Source organism: Crocodylus siamensis, chromosome 4 (assembly GCF_052110815.1).
Source record: "Crocodylus siamensis isolate JL-2025a chromosome 4, ASM5211081v1, whole genome shotgun sequence".
Lineage (NCBI taxonomy): Eukaryota > Metazoa > Chordata > Crocodylia > Crocodylidae > Crocodylus > Crocodylus siamensis.
In genome coordinates this window covers 184,597,517-184,620,383 of record NC_143398.1, presented here as the reverse complement: position 1 = coordinate 184,620,383, position 22,867 = coordinate 184,597,517, and the positions used below count along the sequence as shown (strand labels likewise).

General features: G+C 41.1%; 1 long non-coding RNA gene across 1 annotated transcript in view; it reads right to left on the bottom strand.

The window, feature by feature from the left end:
* Positions 1–490: 490 nt before the first annotated feature.
* The window catches only part of LOC149867314 (uncharacterized), a 220,304-nt gene continuing 197,927 nt past the window's right edge, over positions 491–22,867 (bottom strand). Inside the window, exons 5-6 of the long non-coding RNA XR_016441622.1 lie at positions 1,428–1,544; positions 491–629 (exon numbers count right to left, since the gene is read on the bottom strand). This is a non-coding gene — a long non-coding RNA (uncharacterized LOC149867314). The remainder of the gene's footprint in view (positions 630–1,427; positions 1,545–22,867) is intronic.

Below are 22,867 nucleotides of genomic sequence, written 5' to 3'. Positions count from 1 at the left end.
CCATAAAGGAAAAATATTGGGCAGAATGTTTAGGACTGAGAGATTTTTTTTTCTCTGCAGGTGATAAGAAACTGTAGATGTGTGATTTGTGTCACAAAAACTTAGACTATTTTTACAAAGCATCATAGTAACTTTGTTTCTGCAAAAATATATTGTGTTGACTGTTAAGTGGCGAGTAGTAATTTATAACAGTTTAAGTTAAGCACATAAATAAATTCACAATCAGGGTCTAAACTTTTGCTTATTCCACTAATTTGTTTGTGTTTGTTGAGTTGTTCATTCTTTTTTTCTATTTTTGTTGATGCAGCAAAGTAATTGCTTTACCAATTATTTCCTCTTCCTCTCTCATGCATGCTCACACTTTAAAAATCTCATATAAGAAGAGTATTCTGCAGTATTTTAAAAGCATTCCCTTTCTTTATTCAGTAGCTTTTCAGGGCTCAAGATGTCTTTTGTGTTCTGAGAAGCAATGAGCAGAACTCGCACTCCTCTACCCCTTCAGGTCTTGGGAAAACTCTGCTTCTCTAGAGCTACCCAGGTCCCTAGATGATGAAGTGAGGATTTAGGAGACAGGAGCATGGCAAGCAGGAACTGTCTGAGGACTGTCTTTGGAGGTGGAACAGCAGCATCTGCTGGGTAAGAAGAAATTTCTTATTCAAGGCGCCCAATCTGCCTCCTCCCTTTCAAACATGGGCAGATCCAGGATTTTGTAAAGGGGGTGAAGGAACACTGACTGGTGTTACAGAGGTGGCTGTACCTGCCCTGGACCTCCCAACTCCCCCTCCCCAGCCCCCTGCTGCCTCCCACTGGAACAGGCAGACCATGCCATAGGAGTAGGAGCCAGAGACTTTAAGACCCTGAATCAGGTAAGACTCTCTACCCTGTCTACTCTTGGCACCCACTCGATTCCCCTCCATGTTCAGCAGTGCACCCTCCCATCCTATTTGCCCCCTCCCATGCCCACTGCTGCCACTGTCCCCAGCTATCCCAGGGGTGACAGGAGCTCCCTAGCTGCTCTTACCCCACTTCAGCCAGGCTACACAGGGATCTAGGCTCAGCTCAGAACAGCAGTGGTGGTGGCAAGTAGTTTCCTCCTCCCTGAGTCTGTTCCTGGGCTCATGGAGCACACCCAGGGAGGATCAGGCAGGGAGAATGAACCCATCTGCTGCTGCTGCTGCTGCTGCTACCACTGTCTCTGACTAAGCCCAGCATCCCACATGGCCCAGCTGCAGTAGGGCAGGAGGGCTTTAAACTTCCCCCTGCCACTGGAGCAGTTAGAGATGGTAGAGACAGAGACAGCAGCAGGCAGGGAAGAGGAGAACTTGGAAGGAAGGAAGGGAGGGAGGAATTTTGGACCTTAAAAAACTGCCTGGACATTGCTTCCACAGGGCTCTGGAAAGAGGGTGCAACCATGCCACTGTACCTACCACCTTTGGATCCATCCCTGCTTCCAAAAGTTCATTTGGTCCTCTTCCTCCCCAGCCTAATGCAGGTAAGAAGGATAGTCTTTCATTCCTGCCATCTCCCAGGGGTAGAAGGAATGGCTGGAAGACAGGAAAGTAAATCAGAAAACACAGACTTGTTTGCATTTGTTCTAGATTTTGCAACAACTAAAATCTTTTAAAACGCATGAAATAGCATCTGGTATTGCAGACCTTTCCAAATAAAATTCCCTAGGGTCCTTTATAATGAAAAAGCATAAATATCCATGAACTCTCTTCTTTCTGTAAAAGTTCAAATAAGTATTCATAGAAAATGGATGTGGAACATCAGCTCTGCACATTGTATCCCTTGTACACTCCCATACACACTTGCTCAGCTGGCTATTGACCTGCTTGGAAACAGTAATTCCTTTGAAATACATATGCTTTCATGTCCCTGTTTCCTCTTGCTGTCTTTTGTCACCCCAAGATAATGCACTGTTGACATCTCCATGCAACAGAGAAAAAGAGCTGTGAAGCCAGACTCCCAAACTAGGATGCTTCTTGTCTTCTACTGTACACTAACCACTGTACAAAGATAAAATTCTCTCTGGATGTTAAAAGAAAAAGACCTAAAAACTATACTATAACTACTTGCTAAACCAGGTTGGTTAACAGCATCCAGACTATAGTGTCAATAGGTAGTTGTGCTTCAGAGGGATGGTTAACACTTTTCAACCAACAAGTTTCCCCACTGGAAACAAAGGTTTTCAAACTTGAAATTTTGGATGGAAAAATTTCACGACTGGGTAATCAAAATGAAAAATCTTATTCAAATAAAAATACTTCTTCGAAATTAAAAAAGGAAATATTTTGTTTTAATTGAAAACACATTTTTTCCCACTCTGACATTCCCAATCTTTTAGAATGTTTTGCATTGTGAAATTTTCTATGTTTTGATGTTGTGTTTGGATTAGAAATGGAAAGATGTTTCAAAATGTTGGAAGTTTTCTGAATGAAACTCTTCAAACCTTACACAGGTGCCAATGTGTACACGGAGGATGATTTGCTTTCTTGGACCTCACACCTGTAACTGAGTATAGTAGAAGAATTTTACCCACATGTCACGTCCATATAATGTCTTATCATGCAATAATAGAAAAGTCATCTATCTGCATTGAGCTATATTGTCTCTCTAAAATCCACAAACTTTCCAGAAATATTAAATATCAAAATGTAATCTACTCCCCAACACAAATCTTTTTTGTAGAAAATGATACGCTCGCTCACTGGAAGTCAACCTTTTTGGCAGCCATGCCACACATTCACCCCACAGTCTTCTTAGTCCTGCACTTTCCCCAATGCCATTCCAGTCCCCTTCCCCTGCTCAATCTGATGCTCTGCTTTCTGCTACCTGCCCTGTGCTCCCAGCCCAATTTGCAGCTCTGTTTTCCCTTTCTGCCCTTTCTGTCATTGCACTGCCTGTTCCCTCCCCAATCTGCTATGTTCCACATGCAAAGACTGCCTGTGCCACCAGCTGATGCAACTCAAAAAATTCAAACCTTTAAGTAAGATGATTAAACACAAGAGACTCCATTACATGTTCTAGGTATAAAATAATAACAATGTTATACTTTAGAAAAACTACACAATATTTTTTTAAAATATGCTGAGAATTAAATTTAAATGTAGGTGGTGGAAATTAAGCTTTTAACTGTTTATTTTTTCAAGCCAAATTTACAAAAAATATTGGCTAAAAGAGGCACTGATTTTCTGATTTTGATTATGTGAAAATAAGGTTTTTTTTGTAAAATTGTAATTATGTATACACTGTCTGCATTACATTAATTTCAACTGTATTTTCAACAGTAAACATAACATGTAGTAGCTCTAATATTCTTATAATTCAACTGGTCGAAAGGGTACCTTTACTATAGTATTGCAATATTATGTAGACGTACTGTATTGTATCTTCTAGGAAGTATTACATAACAAGGATTTGTCATATTCTCTAATGAATAAGCCCTTTGAACAGAATACAATATCTTCAGTATTTCACAAACTGTTCTTCCACAGTAAAAATAGCACTGCCTTCGCATCTTTGAATTAAGCTGATTCTTAATGTAGAAATTCTTTTTGCTATAATCAATAGAGACATCTTACTTGTTTCTTAGAAAGCAATTATATTTTAAGAATTATCTGTAAATTCAGGTAAATAAAAGTCATCTATGAAAATCCTTATCTCCCAGTGAAGAAAATAATTGTATCAAGAACATTTCACTTAAAAAAAATCATTTTAGTTTTAAGTTTGGCAAAAAATCATCTGAAATGCTTAGAAATTTACATTTTTTGTCACTCCATAAATCAAAAGTTACTTTACATATTAGAACAATTTTTGAGCATTTTGGATCTGAGCTGATAACCTTTTGCCAAGTTTTAATGAAATGCAAATTGAAACATCTGAGATATTAAACAGACAATCAAAGTTTGTGGTTACATCATAATGATTATTGCCCAGTAACATGTTTCCTAAGGCCCTGATTCTAAAAGTAACATGTGCCTGTTTACATAAACAATTAGTCCTGGTGAATGCAATACAGGATAAGAAGGTATTAAGATAATCCCATTGTACCAGAAACATGATGGTATGGTAGTAATATCAATAATTTATATGTAAACTCTTTTGTTGCATGTCTTTCTTCTGGAAGTTGTAGGAGGGCACATGGATATGTATGCAGAAGGGCAACTGACTATGACAGAAATGATAATGATAGACAATAATATTAATGACAGGACGATAATTCATATTTTAAAAGAGGTAAGGCTTTTAGTTCAGTGGCTATAGAAAATGTGTAGGGCTTAGGTCCTCATGGGATAAGTTGGGCTGGGCCCAGTGAAGTGCATGGAGTTACACCATCTGAAGATCTGACCCATCTCTTTAAAATGTCATACAGATGCAGAAACAAGCAAACATTCACTGATAAATAATGAAGTACAGGTGTGTTTCTGCTAAACCGTGCCATCATCTCCTTCTACAGCCTGTGCTGTATGTGGTAATCCGTTGTAAGATCCTAGTCTAGTGATGTGTTAGTGTTAGTAGCTTTGAATTAATCTATGCTATAGGAATGTACGAACACTGGTTTGCTGGAAAGCTATTGCATATTTCCTTTAAATTACACTCCTTTAACAGTGCCAGGCATTAAAAATGTTCCAGCATTGACCCTGCAATTTGACAGTATCACAGCAAGTATGAACTTCCCTTACCCTGTAGAAAGAAAATTGAGGAATTGTTAGTCTGCCTAGAAGTTTCAAGAGAACCTACTAGAAAAGGTACCAAACTCCTATTGAGTTTAGAATTCTACTTAATTCTTTAGTCTACTATGAAAATATAGATTCAGGTTTTTGAGGACCTAGTGGTTACAGTTTTAAATTGATTGGCTTTATTAATTAAAAACAGAATATTTCAAACAGTAACAAGGATCACATTTGCAAGTGGCAGCTTCACACACTGTAAGCTAGCACTGTACTCTCCTAGAGATGTACGTATTAGGTCAGGTGGATGGATTAAAGTGGTGTAGGTCTGTTGTAGTTAAGGGACTGCCCATCTACAGTAGCTGAGAGAAAGAGTAAGGGAGGTCTGGACAGAGTGAGGGAATCCACAGTATATTTACCACAGGAATGCTAAGTACGAACGATGGGCAAACATAGTTCAGCATTCAGATTCTTACTGGATAAGCATCCAAATTTCTTGCTGCTCACCCATACTGACTATGCAGCTTGAGTTTAAAAATTGGGCCAGGCAGGGCTCATGCACAACTTTTCTTATTGAAATTTGCCATTTCTGGTTCAATAAATGAGAAATGAAAATATACTCATGCAAAAATCAAGTATTCAAAACTCTTCCAGCTGGATCTTGGGCCTTAAAATGGGCAAAACTTCATGGAGGATATTGTCCATTCTTCATTTTATTTGCATTGTGGGAGTGCCAAAGAACTTAGGACTCCATTATACAAAACACTGTTCAAATAGAGAACAAAAAATGCTGTCCCTGCTCCAAAAATCCTATTGTATTCCAGTAGTTCTCCAGTCCTTGTTTGATGATTTCAGAGTAAACTGTATATACCCTGCAGTGAAGCTTGTTGGTTTTTAACATAAAAAGGGTCAAACTGTGCCTAGTTCCTTGGAAGTGTTGGGGTTCAGGGTACATGACACATGTGAGGCTAAGAAAGGGTACATGCAAATGTTACAGTTAGATTGACCTAACTAGAGTTAGGTCTATCTAAATCCTGATCTGTACAGACATTTGGGGAAGATCAGGCAAAAAATGGCTTTCTCACTTTAACTTAGTTCACCCGAGAAGATGAACTAAGATCGGCAAAAGTTAGCCCAAGCTAATGAACATCTGCACATGTTCAGAGCACAGCTCTGGGGCTCAGAAAGCCTAGCTGCTCACCACAGCCCTGGGGCTGTGCTATTCCTACCCCCATCATGCTGGCTGGACTACCTTTAGCCCCACAATCCCACTGCTTCTGAATTGACACCTCCCCACCCCGCAGACCTGCCAGCTCCCCCACTGGCAGGTGGCACTGCCAATGACCACTGAGGACCCAGTAGCCCTCCCATCCTATTGACCTCCCACAGCATCAACTTGTTTAAATCATGTTCCTGGAGGGGGTCCCAGCACCAGTGACTGTGAGGACAAGTTGGACGTGATCTACAATCATGTGGTTTAAAGTAAGCAGCATGATCATAGCCTGAGTATCATGGCCATGTATATGTAACCCAGGAGTGCGTTTTGACAACATGAAAAGCATAGGCATGCAGAAGAGTTCTTTCAAGAGCCCTTAGCTCTTCAGAAAAGTTGTTAACAACATTCAGAACAGTTTTTCTAATCATTTTTCTCAAAAAATTTGGCAAAAAATTCACCGTGAAATGCTTAGAAATTTACATTTTGACACTCCATAAATCAAACTTACTTTACATATTAGAACAGAATTACAGTCTGCTTTACCTTCTTCATGATGTCTTTTAGTATTACCTATTCTTTCTCACTAGTGGATTTAGTATCTCCTTCCACTGACATACTTAGATTTTTTAATATATTATCCATTTAATTTCTCAATCACAGAAAATAATTCCTCAGAATTTGACTTCCTGAAATCAGATACCATTGTGGTACTGAATTCTATGAATCCATCTTTGTTAAGGTGAATTTGAGGAAACCATGATCAGTCATTCTGAACTTTATTATTTTCAGATTCTCATTAGCTATTCCCTACTGTATTTTTATTTTCTATCATATCAAAGGTGCTTTACAAATAGAATGAAACTGCAGACCAAAAAATGGCTTCTCCTCCAGTTAGGGCCTCATTACATCTTACACTGTGAGCTGCTCAAATGTCCATCCTGTCAGTGCTAGTTTGAGTTTGGAGCAGTCACACTTCAGGCCAGCAGGGGTCTAGAGGAGTAGAAGGTAAGTGCCCCCATTCTAGGCTTTCCTCCTGTCTACCCAGGCTCCCCCACTCCACCCCCTGCCCCAGGGGCTCTTCCTTGCTACTCAGGGCTCCCCCCTGTCTCCTGCCTCCCTCCATCCCCAGGACATTACTTACTTGTGGCTGCTGGCTGTCTGTTCCAGGGGAGCAGTCAGGGAAGGGATAACCTACCTGCCTGGCCAGAGCTGCTGCAGGATGCTGTTAGTCTAACGGAAAGAGCAGAAGCAGAGGAAGCCACAAGGAAGCAGGGGAGTTAGGGGACAGTGAGCTGGGATCTGGGGTGCTGGGAAGGCAAGGGGGTGAGCAATGGGCTGGATCCAGGCCAGCAGGGTAAGAGGGGAGCAGAGTGTTTACACTAAAGTGTAGCCTATAGTGGCTACACCTTAGTGTAATGCAAGCTGGGTAACATGGATCAGAGATAATCTTGCCATGCAGTGACATTACTTTAAGCCATATAATGAGTGCTTAAAACTAGTTTCAGGTGTTAATGTGCAGACAGTCCAGGGCTTAAGAGCTCCAAGAGCCACCCAGAATTACCATATACTGTACCAAGACCCTTAAAATACCTACTCTCTGGTTCATGACATTTTCTTCTTGGTAATATATTTGGCTGCATTGTAAATTGATGTGACCCATGCACAAACGCCAGAGAGAGTGTGCTTGTACAAGTTTTACATACAGCTTAACGTAGATTTGTAAAATTCTTTTCAGATGTGATTTTTGTTAAAATAAAATGGAAACATTCCCCTTTTTCAAGGGATTGGATGAGCAAAGCATATCATGTAATGAAAAAAAGTGCTGGGAAAATAATAGTAACTTTCAGACACTAACAAGCTGGGTTTGGTTTATGTTAGTTATCTAGAACTAAGAAATATTATATTTGTTTACCAGTCTCCTGAACCATCTACTTTCACATTGTACCACATTCTTGTAAGATTATATAAATTTTAACTTAGAAAGCCAAAAGAACTCTGGAGTTGAGCTTGCATTTTCCAATTCTATTTTAAAATAATCCTATTACATCTGATAGCCCATACTTGTCTGTGGGGGCATCTACATGTGCACTTCATCGTACAGTTGACTGATTAGCTCCAGAGTAAAGAGTTACCATCTACATGTACAATGCTATTAGGCCACAGTAAGCTAATTAACTCCATTGTTGGACAGTCCTGCCCAACACAAGTATTATCCTACAGCAGAGTTATTTAGTACAGTGTTTCTCAACCCATGGTACATGTACTCCTGCGGGTATGCGAGACACGGGCAGGGGGTATGCGGGTGCTGCATTTTGGTCTTTGCCTGCTCAGGCCAGAAGTTTTGGCTGCTGCCCCTCCTGCCGTGTCCAGGGCTTTTACTCCTCATCATCAGTGTGCTGGGGGATAGGGAGAGAGGCCCTGTACAGGCTGCTTTGTCCCAGGCCACGGTGGAAAAAGTGGGACTTAGCTTGTGGCAATGAAACCAGAAGTGCCATGGTGGGACTTCCAGTTTTGCTTTTGCCACATCGATCAGCAGGGGATACGTAAGGTACCAAAGGTTGAGAACCACTGATTTAGTGCACTGCAACGCATGTGTAGATGGTGACTGGGTCTGGCTGGGGCATGAGGGTGCTACAGTGCAGGGCTGCCCACTGGCTAGACACATACTATATCACCCTTATGACCCAGCCAGCCCCTCCGCAGTATATACAGCCAGGCGAGAGCAGCTCTGGGCTAGCAGGCTGACTCCCCGGGCCCCAGGCCAGCTGGAGCTGTGCTGCCTTGGCTTAAAATCACAAAATCCTTAGATGCAAGGGTAGCAGTGGACATAGTCTATTTGGACTTTAGGAAGGCCTTCGACACTGTCTCTCACTCCATTCTCATTAAAAAACTGGGGGATTGTAGTGTTGACACCTACACAGTGAAATGGGTGACTAACTGGCTGCAGGCCCGCACCCAGAGAGTGGTGGTGGACGGGTCATTTTTGACCTGGATGGATGTGGGCAGTGGTGTTCTGCAGGGCTCGGTCCTCGGGCCTGCACTGTTCAACATCTTCATCAGTGACTTGGACGAGGGGGTAAAAAGCACCCTGTTCAAATTTGCTGACAATACTAAGATGCGGGGGGATGTGGGCATGTTAGAAGGGAGAAATAGGCTGCAATCAGACCTAGACAGGTTACAGGGGTGGGCAGATGAGAACAGAATGGGTTTCAACACTGACACATGCAAGGTGATGCATCTGGGGAGGAAGAACCAGCACCTTACCTACAGGCTGGGGAGCTCCCTTCTCATCAGTGCAGAGGCAGAAAAGGATCTTGGAGTCATCATTGATGCCAAGATGAATGTGGGCCGGCAGTGTGGGGATGCAGTCAGGAAGGCCAACTGCACCTTTTCATGCATCCACAGATGCATCTCAAGCAGGTCCAAGGAGGTGATTCTCCCCCTCTATGCGGCACTGGTCAGGCTGGAGCTGGAGTACTGCATCCAGTTCTGGACGCTGCACTTCAAGAGAGATGTGGACAACATGGAGAGGGTCCAGAGGAGGGCCACTTGCATGATCAGGGGTCAGCAGGGCAGGCCCTATGAGGTGAACCTGTTCAGCCTGCACAAGAGAAGGCTGAGGGGAGATCTAGTGACCTGTTACAAACTAGTCAGAGGGGACCAGCAGGCACTGGGGGAGTCCCTGTTCCCCCAAGCACTACCAGGAGTGACCAGGAACAATGGTCACAAGCTGGCAGAGGGTAGATTCAAACTAGACATCAGGAGACGCTACTTCACAGTCAGGATGGCTAGGATCTAGAACCAACTTCCAAGAGAAGTGGTGCTGGCTCCTACCCTGGGGGTCTTTAAGAGGAGGCTAGATGAACACCTTGCTGGGGTCGTTTGACCCCAGTACTTTTTCCTGCTGTGGCAGGGGGTAGGACTTGATGATCTGCTCAGGTCCCTTCTGACCCTACCAACCATGAAACTTGCTGCAGTCCCATGCATATATATAGAGTTGCGCCTGGGAGCAATATAGTCAGGTGCAAACTTTGCTGGAGTTTATTCAGCCACATTAATTGTACATGTAGATGCATCCTGTCAGAAATGTAATATGTATATACCTTCAATTGCATAAACAATATATAAATGGCATAACACTACGCTAACTATCTAACTTCCATTGTCTGGAGAATAGTCTTAATCTTGCTGAGTTAATGAAGGAAATCAGTGTTACAATATAAGTGTCACATAAATAATGATTTCTATTCCAAAAAAACTGTAGTTCCACACCCTGGCCAAAAGCTCTAAAGGTTTCCCACAGAAGTATATATAGTTTTGTCTGTCTCCCCCTCTTTTAATCTCTTCTTTGTGATGGTCTAGTTAAATTGTTATGTGGGTTTTCTGCGAGCAAAGATAAAAAACACCCTGATATAGAACAGCCTTTCCCTAGCCTTGAAGTCATTGACCAAACCCGTGGTGTTATATAAAATGACGTACACCATTTACACCCCCTTTTCAAAATCCTAGATCCTCCTACAGGCCCTTTAGATAATAACTAGAGTGACTGTATGAACTCTTTTAATGGGACAATCCCATATTATCTTGAGGTCCTAGAACTGCTTCAGAAATACCAGAAATTAATATGTATTATTTGTATTGAAATAGTAACTAGGAGCCTCATTCATGATCCAGAATCCCCTTACATTAGTTACTGCACAAATAATTACAAGCAAAAAGTCCTTGCTTCAAATTGGTTCCAGTTGTCTGAGACCAGAGATAACAAGCCAGTACAGATAGGCAGAAGGGACACAATAGGGTAACAGTGAAAAAATACTAGTGCTTTCATATTGAAATGTCCCATATTTTTTATTTAATCAAACGAAATGTCTGAGGAATTTTGTAAAAGACATATCGATACACAGAGTAAAATTTATTCTGTAGAGTAAAATTTCAGAGTAAAATTTATTTTACCAAGAGCAAACAGTTATATGTAATGAGCATTGAGTATGATGAGGAATGTTTCTAAAGTTATAAATGCATGGACCCAATCAAAGATGTTCTTTTGCTCAAAGAAAATGCTAACCACCCTTGTTTGGTGTTATGATACTCATTTAGAACAGTATGTCACTTTATAAAGCTTCCCACTTACATATACGTTACTATTGAGTAAATGGCTACAAAATCACAATATCAGTGTGTGTTGAAAGGCAGGCTTTTGTCTTCTGAATAAGTAGTTTACAAAGCTAAACAAATATCACCAGTGAATTTTTTATAGGGCTGTCAATTAATTGCAGTTAATGTGTGCGATTAATGCAAGATCCAATTAACACATTAATTGCACACACGTTAATTGCACACATGATTTTGGAGCCTGTGCCTGGGTTCCCTTCTCCCATCATCACCAGGCCAGCAAGTGAGGAGCCACAGGGCAGTGTGGGCTCCAGGCTGCTGCAGGAGTGGTGGGGACACATACACACACAAACACACCGTAGAAGTGCACTGATATATTGGTGCCATATTAGGACACTGCATGCAGGTGCACAGCTACAGTATGCATGTGACCAGAAGTGCAGCCTGGTGGCATGTAGAGCAGTACCCACCATATAAATCTGTGGAGGGGAAGAGAAAGGGGCAGACTCCAGCTCACAGCAGGCAGCCCACCTCTGCCCTACACACAAATCTGGGGAGCACATGTACCTATACTTCCCCTGGGTGTACGTGCAGTGGTGGAGAGCCATCCCCCTCGAACCTCTGGATGAGACTCCTGCAGCTCTGTCCTATGACCCGCCCCAGCCCGAGTCCTTTTCACCCCAGCCCCTCTCTCCCTCACCATGGGGTCCTCCATCTGCCCCCCTGCCCCTTCCCTCTCCCTCTGCCCTTTCTCCTTCCCGTCCATAGACTTATCTGCTGGGCACTGCTCCACACACCACCAGGCTGCATTCTTGTAGGGTTTCCATAATTCCAGTTTCAAAAAAGATGACACTGGTGGGGGTGGGTTATATCATTGTGGGGGGGCAGTGATATGCCTGTGCCCCATCCCTGCCCTTCACTCCCAAGTCACAGCCCACCCCAGTCCTGCTGCTGCCCCTCACTCCTGACCCACTGTACCCTGCATCCTGCCAGGGTCCCCCCTCCTCAGGCTGTAAACCCTACAGCCCCCACACACCTTCACAAATTCCCCAGACATATACCCCACACCCACCGCTCAGCCATACAGAGTACCTGCATAATTTTGCATATTTTTGAGTTTTTCTGTGTATAATTTTGAGTTTTTAGCTGTGTGATTAAAATAGTGATTAATTGCAACTAATATTTTTAACCATGCAAATAATCACAAACATTTTAATAATTTGACAGCCCTAATATTTTACTTTAAAATTATAGTTTAAAATATACTATAGTTTATTTTATAAAGCCAGAATTTTAAAGTCACAGTTTATCTATAAAGGACAAATTTGTGGTGTCTCTAGACAGTGTTTATATTGAACATTGTCTCTTTTGAAAAAATGAACTTTTAATTATTTATCCAGCATTTAAAATGAGCATATTTTACCCTAGGAGCCTGAACAATTTGTAAATAAAAAGATTCATAGATTCATAGATGTGGGGTCAGAAGGGACCTAAGTAGATCTTGAAGTCCAATCCCCTGCCCTGGGCAGGAGAGAATACTGGGCTCATATGACCCCAGTTAGGTAATTATCAAGCCTCCTCTTAAAGAACCCCAAGGGAGGAGCCAGCACCACTTCCTTTGGAAGTTGGTTCCATATCCTAGCTGCCTGGACTGTGAAGTAGTGCTTTCTAATGTCCAGCCTGAACCTACTCTCAAACAACTTGTGGCCGTTATTCCTTGTTACTTCAGGAGCTGCTCGGGGGAACAGGGTCTCTCCCATTTCCTGCTGGTCCTCCCCAGTAAGTTTATAGACAGCCACCAGGTCCTCCTCTTGTGAAGGCTGAACAGGTTCAGGTCCTGTAGCCTCTTCTCATAGGGTCTGCCCTGCTGTCCCCAGATCATACAAGTGGCCCTCCTCTGGACCCTCTTGATGCTGGCCACATCCCTCCTAAAGTGCGGCACCCAGAACTGGATTCAGTACTCCAGCTGTGGCCTGTCCAGTGTCATGTAGAGGGGGAAGATCACCTCCTTGGACCTGCTTGTGATGCATCTGTGGATACATGACAAGGTGTGGTTAGCCTTGCTGACCACATCCTCACATTGGTGCCCCATGTTCATTTTGGAATTGATAATGATTCCAAGATCTTTTTCTGCCACTGTGCTTTTGAGAAGGGAATTCCCCAGCCTATAGGTATGCTGCTGGTACTCCAAATCTTGGTGTCGTCAGTGAATTTGAACAGGGTGCTTTTCACCCCCTCGTCCAAGTCACTGATACAGAAATTGAACAGTGCGGGCCCGAGGACCAAGCCCTGGGGGACTCCACTGCCCACATCCCTCCAGGTCGAATATGACCTGTCCACCACCTTCTTTGGTTAGATGCAATGTCTTTTATTAGACCAACTGAGTAGTTGGAAAACTTCCCTTGCTGCAACTGGAGACCACTGCTCCTTTTTCTCTCATCTCCCACCACTGAAAACAGTCTAGCTCCATCCTCTTTTGAACTACCCTTAAGGTAGCTGAAGGCTGCTATTAAATCCCCCCTCATTCTTCTCTTCTTTAGATTATGTGAGTGCTTGTAGACATCAGGGAGGATGCTTCAATGTGTTGTAATTAATTGAGTTTGCTGTAATATGCTAATTAGCATACTCCAGAGGCCTCCACAGCTTGGGTATCAGCATTTTGTATCAGTATCTCATGTACCCATGGTTCAAAATGGCGGTGGAGATGAGCTTTAGTTAAATGTTGCCACCATTTTGAAGTGTGGGAATGCTGGTACATGAGATACTGCAGGTGCTTTAATTAAAGCTGCTTTTGGAGCTGCTTTAATTAAAGCACTCCCCCCACACCCCCAGAGCATGTGTAAAAATGCCCATTAAGCCCAGTTCCCTCAGCCTCTTCTCATTAGTTTTGTTCCCTAGCCCTCTAACCACTTTTGTTGCTCTCTGCTGGACTCTCTCCAGGTTGTCCTCATTTTTCTGTAGTGAGGGTCCCAACACCGGACACAGTACTCCAGGCATAGCCTCACTAGTGCCGAATATAGGGGAATAATCACTTGCCTCGATCTCCTGACAACACTTCCGCTAATGCACCCCAGTATGCTGTTAATCTTCTTTGTATCAAGGGCATGCTGTTGCCTCCTATTCAGGATCCTTTGAGGATGATGATCCAGCCAGTTTTCTATCTACCTTACACACCATTCATCCTCAGAAATGGTACTCAGTGTCACTTTGGTGGGGCCAATCTGGCCCTGCTGCAACACATGTCCCCTTCAGGCCTCAAACTTTTGTTGGGGCTTCAGCCTTCCTAGCTTCGGCCCCCTTTTTCTGGGTGTGCTCCCTTAGCTCATGTCCACTGACTCAGACCTCAGCTTCTGGGCCCCAGCCTCAGTTTCTTGCTCTCAGGGTGCAGGCTCTGGACCTCTTGGCTCTGGCCTGCCCCACCTTGGTCATACTATACATGACCCCTTTGCAGGGCTTGAAGCCCTAAGTACCCAAGATACCTTAGCACATTGCTTCCAATCTTCCAACCCCGTCCCCCAATGTTAAGCTTAACCATCATACAAATATAAGACAATTGCTTCTGAACTAAAATTTATCCCCACTCAGGCTCAATGCTTCCACTCCAAGCCAAACTTCCCCCTTAGCTGTCTCCATCCAGCTCCCTTGGGTATCTTGGTTGTCTGTGGGCTGGTTTCCTGAAGCCCCCCTCTCCCAGGAGCTCCTTCCCCAGCAGCCTGCAGGGCCAGATTGCCCTCCTTGCTCCATTGTTTCTAAGCAATGTCCCTTCTGGTCAGGTGGCTCTTCAGCCACCCAAAAGTGTTTCCCCTTTCTTAATGGCCAGCCTGCCCTCTGCTGCAGCCCCACACAGCAAGTTTAGCCCACTGTACTTTCCACTTAAAGCATCAGCATTTTACTAAATGAGGTTCCTAACACACAAAGCAGGGCTCACAGGAACAGGACTCCAACACTGACTTGATGTTTGACTATATGCAAGTCACTTCAACTCTCTGTGACCTTCTTTTTCCTCCCGTTCTCTGTTTTTTCTGGTTGAACAGTGAGAACATTAGTTAGGGCAGGGCCTGTCTTTTAATGTGTGTTTGTACAGTGTGAAGTACAAGACATTTTTGACCCCAGTTGAGACCTCTTGGTATCACAGCAAAAACAACAAGATGCTATTCCTAATAAGGTTTTACAATGTTAGGCCAAGTGACACCATATTTATTAGTCCTTCAGACACTAAATCTACTCCCAAGACTACTGACACTTACACAAAGTGTATTTAGAACTAGTTTATAGAAAGGGATATAAGTCTCATTGGTTTGAGCTTGTGTAATCATTTTTGTGCAAAGTAAATGAAAACTGGGGATAGAATGCTTCAGAATTTCTCCAACATAAGGGCCAAAGCAGAGGAGAATTAGTCTCAAGTGTCTGACACCAGAAAATCAATTGCATTTTTCTTCTTGATGATGTGCAGAGAGATATGAATTATTTTATTTAAAACAGTCATTTCTATCCCATTCCACAATTTCATTTATGTGATTCAAGAGAGACTAGCCTCAAAAACATTCTGTAGTAAAAATGCTTTAAAAAATTCTGTCATCATATTTTCCGAATACCAGAGTGTGCCCCTCTATTTTTGGGTGTATGTTCATTCTTTCAATAGACATAAATGAGTTTATGCAGATTAACAAGACTTTCCCATGATAATTTATGAACAATTGTAACATGTATTGCAACCTTTTATTAGTGCCTATTCTATGAGTTACTACTTACTATGATTAACCTAGGGCCATAGCTAAGCAAACAGACATGGAGAAGCTTAAAACTGTGGGATAGGAGCAAATAATATGAATAATAGCCAGTGTAGATGACCACTGGAAATTATAATTTTGAGGTGAACTTTCCTGCATTTAAAATAATTTTTAACATTAAAAAAATCCAAACTTCATACATAAATACTTAATCAGGTATAATGGATATTTCTCTTGAATTCTTTATAATAATTACTTGCCAATGGTATATTATGTTATATTTGGCAACAAACACTGCTCATCAAAAGCAGAGGGCCCCAGATAGCCGTCCGTATTTCTCAGGCACACATACTGACATACGTACATTACCTCTCATTAATTTTCGTACCCATTGCTTCATATCTTTCAAGCTGAAGTTTCAAATGACCCTCATTGCTGCAGTATCTCAGGGCATGTCTACCCAGTACACTTAACAGGCCCAAATGTATTCATACACACTCCAGTGCCCAAACTAGAAGCACTGTCCTCATTTTCAAAACATGCTCTGCAAGGGCAGACTAATTAGCACTGCTGGGAGCTAGTGCTAATTCGCCCTCTGCAGCCAGTCATCAACATGGCTATGCTATTTCCAGTTTGGGAGCTAGTAAACGTGGAGCAGTATAGCTTGTTTGGCTATGCAGGTAATTTACATTCTATTATATTTACCAGGCCCCCATAAGACCTTAAGCACCTAAGTGATAGTATTCCACTCTGCTAAGTTCCTGAAATCATATTACAAAAGGTGGGTGAATCCAGCTTCTCCTTACTTTTTTGTGACTTGTTTTAAAGTTAAAATAGTAGTATGTTACAAAAATTGATGCATCAATATATTTTGGGGAACTTAGGGTGAAATAGGATCATGGTTAGTTATTTTTGTCCACTTAGACACCTAATAGTGGAGTGAGATTTGGCCCTAAGATCTATGAGACAGATACTGTCTCTTATTATGTATATGTGCATGGGCTAATACAATGGGAATCCCAATCCAGTAGGAGCCTCTAGAACCTAGGGTAATATAAAACATAGCAGAAATCATTCACCAAAAAACTATCATTATGACTAATACATGCAATAAGGAAGACACGTTTTTGTGTGATACTGCACTAGTAAGAAGAGAATAAACAAGGAGGATGAGAGATGGTGGTACATGTATTTTTTTCCATAATGATATCTTTCTAGTCTTCCTGGAGATATTTTTTTCAGTTTTTGCATCAGTGGGGTTTTTTTTAAATTTTAGTTTCAATTTTCAAACTAACATTCTAATAATTATTTTTGCAATTCAACATTTTTTCCCAAGCATTGGAAATTACAATACTTGGGAATAGATTACAATACTTGGGATTACAATGTTTTGATTAAAAAGTTAAAAGGTGCCCTTTAAATCACAGGAATTTCACCAACGTAAATTACATGTACATATCAAAGACAAGTCAATAACTTTTTCAAATATTGGGTTTCTTTGAATTTTCCTCGGTTTCCTGAAAAGTACACTATTTAGTTCAATACTTTTGAAATACGTATTCAACTCTTATTATTGCTGGTAACCACTTTAATGGGATCCTTGCATTCAAACCATATACACTACAGAATACTGTGGCTGATTTTATAGCATGGAATTTAATGTTGATGCTATCTTTTATACCTGAACTGATTTCTTCAACTTATATTACCCATCGTAAACTTTTTTAACCTGTGACTCATTTTCAAAATAATAAACGTAACTATTCCATAAAAATATCTCAACACAGAAGAGCCAGAAAAGTGAAGGACATGAACAGATGGCACATCAATCTTCTACATTTATACAATTTGTTTTTTAATGCAAATAGTGTGGGTTGCCTGCTCTTGCCTTGGATATTGTTCCAAAGACGAGCACATTTTCTTATCTTTCTGGATCAATGTGACATTTGCAGTTATCATAAAGTGGGAGCCCATTTAATGATGTTAATGCTTCCTTAATGTAAAAATAAAATCACCTCCTTTATAAAAGCAAACAGATTAAAAGTCCCAAAGAGACCATTGAAATCTGTGACATTTACAGTTACTGGTGGCTAGATAGCTTGATTATACATAGGTAAAAGATATCTTAAAAGCATTGTTTACGCTCATTAATCAGAGCATTAAATAGGAATGTTAGAGTCTCCTCAGCTAGAAAAAACTTCAATAAAATTGTTTTAATACTAAGAACTGAGACTTTTTTATGCTGTTGCCAGTTTAGGATATGTATTTATTAGTATTTATGGTCTCATATCAGTATGGTATACCATATATCTTCAGATCTCACTTGGAACATGAATTCTGCATTCTTTTTGTCTATGAAGCTAAAAGGAACTTAGCCAGAAGTACCTTATCAGTTACAATGACTGCCATAATACTATGAAATTATTTGCATTATTATTACTTCTATCACTACGGTACTGATCAAAAGCCAAAATTCTGTTCTGTAAAAAATGGTGAAGAAGAAATTATTTTGTTTCCGAACAACAGAATTTTCTAAAAAATTCCCATGGAAGGGCAAATATAAAAATATAATTTCAAAATAATCAAAATATCTCATTTTTTGAGATTAAATGAAATTGAGCCTGGGAACCCAAACTCAAAGGCTCTGATATAAGGTCAGCTGCAACTGTCAGGGTGAGATCATGTACTGCTAGATTTGGCTGGAAATTTTTTATTTCGCTCTATATAAGATGCACAATTTTTTCATCCAAAATATTTATGTGGACATTTTCAAATTGCCTGACATTTTCCATGATGAAGAATTCTCTTAATGGGTTGTTTTCCTTAGGGATGTTAATTGTTTGCCACAGCCCTTGGAAATGTTAGCCTTCAGGCTAGACTAGTGTTTTTTCTTTATCCTTGGAAATTCCCTTCAAATTTATTTGAGTTGTAAAGTATTAAAAAGGACTATTCTCCTTTTGTGACTTGGGTGCCTCAGTCTGCTTAAATCATTAGATGGTCTAAACAAGGTAACCTGCTGTCAGAACTGTAGGCAGGCACTTCGGTGCCCAGTGCAGGTCACGTGCTGAGTACCCCACTATGTGCTATTACGTAAGATTACTTCCATCTGATACGGTGCATGCAAAGGTACCTGGTGCTAATGCATCACTGGCACTGCCCTTGCTATGGTACTGCCTGCTGTCATCAAACCAGCAGCAGAAACAACACAGAGAACATTTGAGAACAGCCAGAATAGTTTTGAAAGGAACAAGTGGGAAGATAGCCAAGTTAGGCTTCCCTAAAGAATCATGCCCTGTCCCCAGCTCAACCAGAGGACCACATTGAGCAGAAGTGCCCCAGTTTCTTAAGATGTACAAATGAGCAGGGCATCTCCAATCAACCTCTTCCTACAACCCATCCTTATCTTCTCTTGTTGCCAGCTAATCCTGTACTTTATGTGAAAGAAGTACACGCTGAAGGGTGAAACTTCAGATCTTGATGAACGATGGGGAAACTGTTTTAGTTTAGTGCAGACCAAAATTGTTTTTACTATTTCCCCTTTAAAAATAATTTAAGATATTACATACAAAACTATATTAAAAGAACATTATTTACGTGGCAGTGTGCACCCATGAGTTAAGCGATGGAAGACAATTGTTAATACAAACTTGGCTTATCTGCTCTGTGCATATGTCATGACAGCCCCTATGTGAATGATCATATCTTTCTTCCACAGGGCTTTTGGCTCATTCAATGCATAGGATGGATGCCCAAAGAGGATGAACTAACATTACATGAACAACTGCAAATCTTTCTTTTCTTAACTTTTGAGTACTTCATTTGCAGCCTCAATAGCACATATATAGCACAGGCTTGTGTTTGTGTAGGGAAGTATTTAAACATATCAGCAGCACAACATGGAAGTTGTACAATAGAGAAAGGATGGGCAGAGATATGTGCCAGGTGTTACTTAGAGCTTGTCTACACAGGGAAAGTTAAGCTGAATCATATAACATTTAAATTCAAAATCAAGAAATTAAAATGTGCTAATCGCCTGTGTGGAGGCTCTCATTAAGGTTCATTAAGGTGTACAGAGCTATGTATCCAAATGGATTAAGCTACAGTCATCTTAGGGTTGCTTTGCAGCTAAGTGAGAAATATCACATGAGGGGTTAAAATACATATGTGTATTAGGGCTACAGCTGATTAACTTCCTTGAACAAACAAGCCCCAAGTATATATGATGTAAAGCAACATTTGATAGGCAAACCCTGGAGAGGAGAACTATAGCTGCTAATGGACTAAGGTAGAATAATTCCATTCCATATTTCTGGTTATGGATTCTATAGTGATGAGTGTTTGTCATGATGAGAAGGAGATGAAGCAAGTACTTGCATTGTTGCACATAACAAACTTGAGTAACTACTGATTATTTTACCCTTATCCCCATTTCCACCCCAACTTTGTCTTCCATTCCAACTCGTTGCTTCCTGAAAATCTTGTTCTTTCAGCAAGATACTATACCTGAACCTGCCCAGCTGATGATGAGTATTAAAAATAATAAATATGAAAAAATGTGACAATATAGATAGTTATATGCACAGCTAAGGTCTTCAACAGTACAGAGTAGTGTACCTAACGGTGAGTTATAAGAGGACTCAAAATGGAATTAAACTGTATGCATCTGTCTCCCAAATGAATGTCCTCTTTCCAAGTCCTTAATATGTTGTCTCAAAATATAGCAAGGTGGTGTCACTGTTATTTCCATAACACTGATCCTCAAAAAAGAGCCTAAGTCAAGAAAGAATAGAAAAATGTCTCTTTCGTTCCCTGTCCTTCTCCTTCCTCTTCTGAATGAGCTGTTAAAAGACCAAGGAAAGCTGTTGTAGAGATACCATAAAAAACAAAGAACTCTCAGCTCAGGGTGTGTCCGATGGGTTGGCATGGAGAGACAGCCCCCACATGGAAAAGCTCTGTCACCCCATCTGAGATATCACTTAACTGTGGCAGCACTCCAGAGGCAGAATGACTCCCACCTGTTTGCAATGTGTTTAGCTATTAATATTTATATAGTAGTTCAAGGGAGTAAAAAAAATTGTATGTCAAAATCAAATTGTATGTCATCTTTGGTGCTTTAAATTAAAATCTCTGCAGTGTAGGGAGAAGGAATTGATGTAGTTTCTTGTCTCCACAGGAAGAAAGTTTGCTACCCACAAAAGTTCAAGTCCTAGAAATGTCTCTACATCAAGCATGTTGTTTTGACAGTCATCTCAAAATGATCCGTATACTGAGACCCAAGCTATGTACCAAAACCACAAGGTAGTCCTAGTTTCATGGAATACTGCATAGGTCTGTGTGAATAACTGATTTTTCAGTTCAGCAGTTAAACTGAAAAACTGGAAACAAATTTGTTTGGACCTATCTGAATTCCTCCCCCTTCTCTCCCCCCCCCCCCCCCACCAATTTTCCTCCCTGTAATGATGAACAAGAACAAAATGATAGTTTTCGGATGTATAAAACATTGTGCTTATTTAGGGGATTTTTAACAGCAGCAAAGAAGGGAGAGATGTGGCAAAAATCACACTAGTAATAGTTTGGTATGAAATACTTAAGTATTCCTTGAGCCACAGAGAGAACAAAAATGGCGCTCAGATCATGGTGTTTATAAAGCACTCGCCTTGGTTCCAGGACCTGTTTCAATGAGTATTTAAGTCTTTTTAGCAAAATGGAACAATTTTAACAGGAGAGAATGAGAGACCTGCCCCAGACTAGACGGTTGGAAACCTATGTTCAAGAACTTCTTCCAAATCCAACAATTTGGAGATCTGAAAACAGGCCTCCCACATTCTCTATTAGCACCCTAACCACAAAGCCATTCATTCTCCCTGACTCAATTAATATTTAATTCATTCAAAACAGCAGTGTTTCAGTAGAAAATGCGGAACATGACCAAGTACTAATCCATTTCTATTTAGATTACAGATTCCTTGGAGCGGGCACCATCTTTTATGTTATATATAGGTACTATATCCACTCTGATCTCATCCCTGTAATGCTGATAATTAATTTTAATACCATATTGATGTTGTATTTGATTCACTTTGTTTGTACAATGCCAAGCAGAATGAGAATTCAATGCAAGGTAAGGCTTCTAGGTGGTAAACAGCTGATCTGGAATTTTCCAACAGACTCCGATTTTGTTGGAAAACACAGATTTGGCAAAACTTGACTGTTTGGAGGAAATTTCTCAGTTTCAACAAACTTCTGATGAAACACAGGCACTGCTCCATTGGAAAGCTGCCTGGGTAATCTGGCTTAAACCAGGACTCTCAGGGCTTCCAAGATCCTGGCACCAAGTACTTCAACATCCAAACTCTGATTCTTCTGATTCAGCCGTAGTTTCCAGGACTTTAAGGCTGCCCCCTCCACAACCTTTTCTTTCAAAACCAGTGTCTGTCCAAACTGCTAGGTTGAGAATTTTCCCAGCAGTGATGGGAAAGACAGAGGACTCTTTGATGGCATAAAAAATATAGAGCTGGCCTCCTTCCCTGAATCTCTTTTGCCTAAGTGTAAGGAACATGTCATGATGTATCAGGGTGGGATGGATTGCAGTTTTGCACTGCCAGTTCATACTGGTATATGGACTGTTGCTGTAAATTATGGCAGCCCCTATAGATCTCTCAGGGCTTATCTACATAAAGAAACTATATTCATTTAAGTGAAAGTTAAAAACCAAATTAAACTGGTCCAAATCCTTTTATGTATGTTCAGATCTGACTAGATCGCACATGTGAAATATGCCCATTTTGTATGTGTAGATTCAGCCTCAATTATGTCATAGTATTAAAGAAAAAATCTGAAAACTAAACTCTAAGTAAAGTTTTCTAAACTAACCTCAACACTAAGGTGATGGACAAGAATTTATTTCTAGCACTGTGAAATTTCTGTGAAATTCCTGGCACTAGAAAATGAGGTTGGGAGTTGGATGTATGTATTTACCAGCACTTTGGATGCTCATTGGATCACCCCGTCCTTAAAGGAGCCCAGTGATTGACAGCCTGCTCTCTAGCCTGCCAGGGCTATAAGAGAGCTCCAGCTCTGGGGGACATCTGCATCTCATCCTGTGCACTCCTCTGGGGTAACCTGGAGGGATGCAA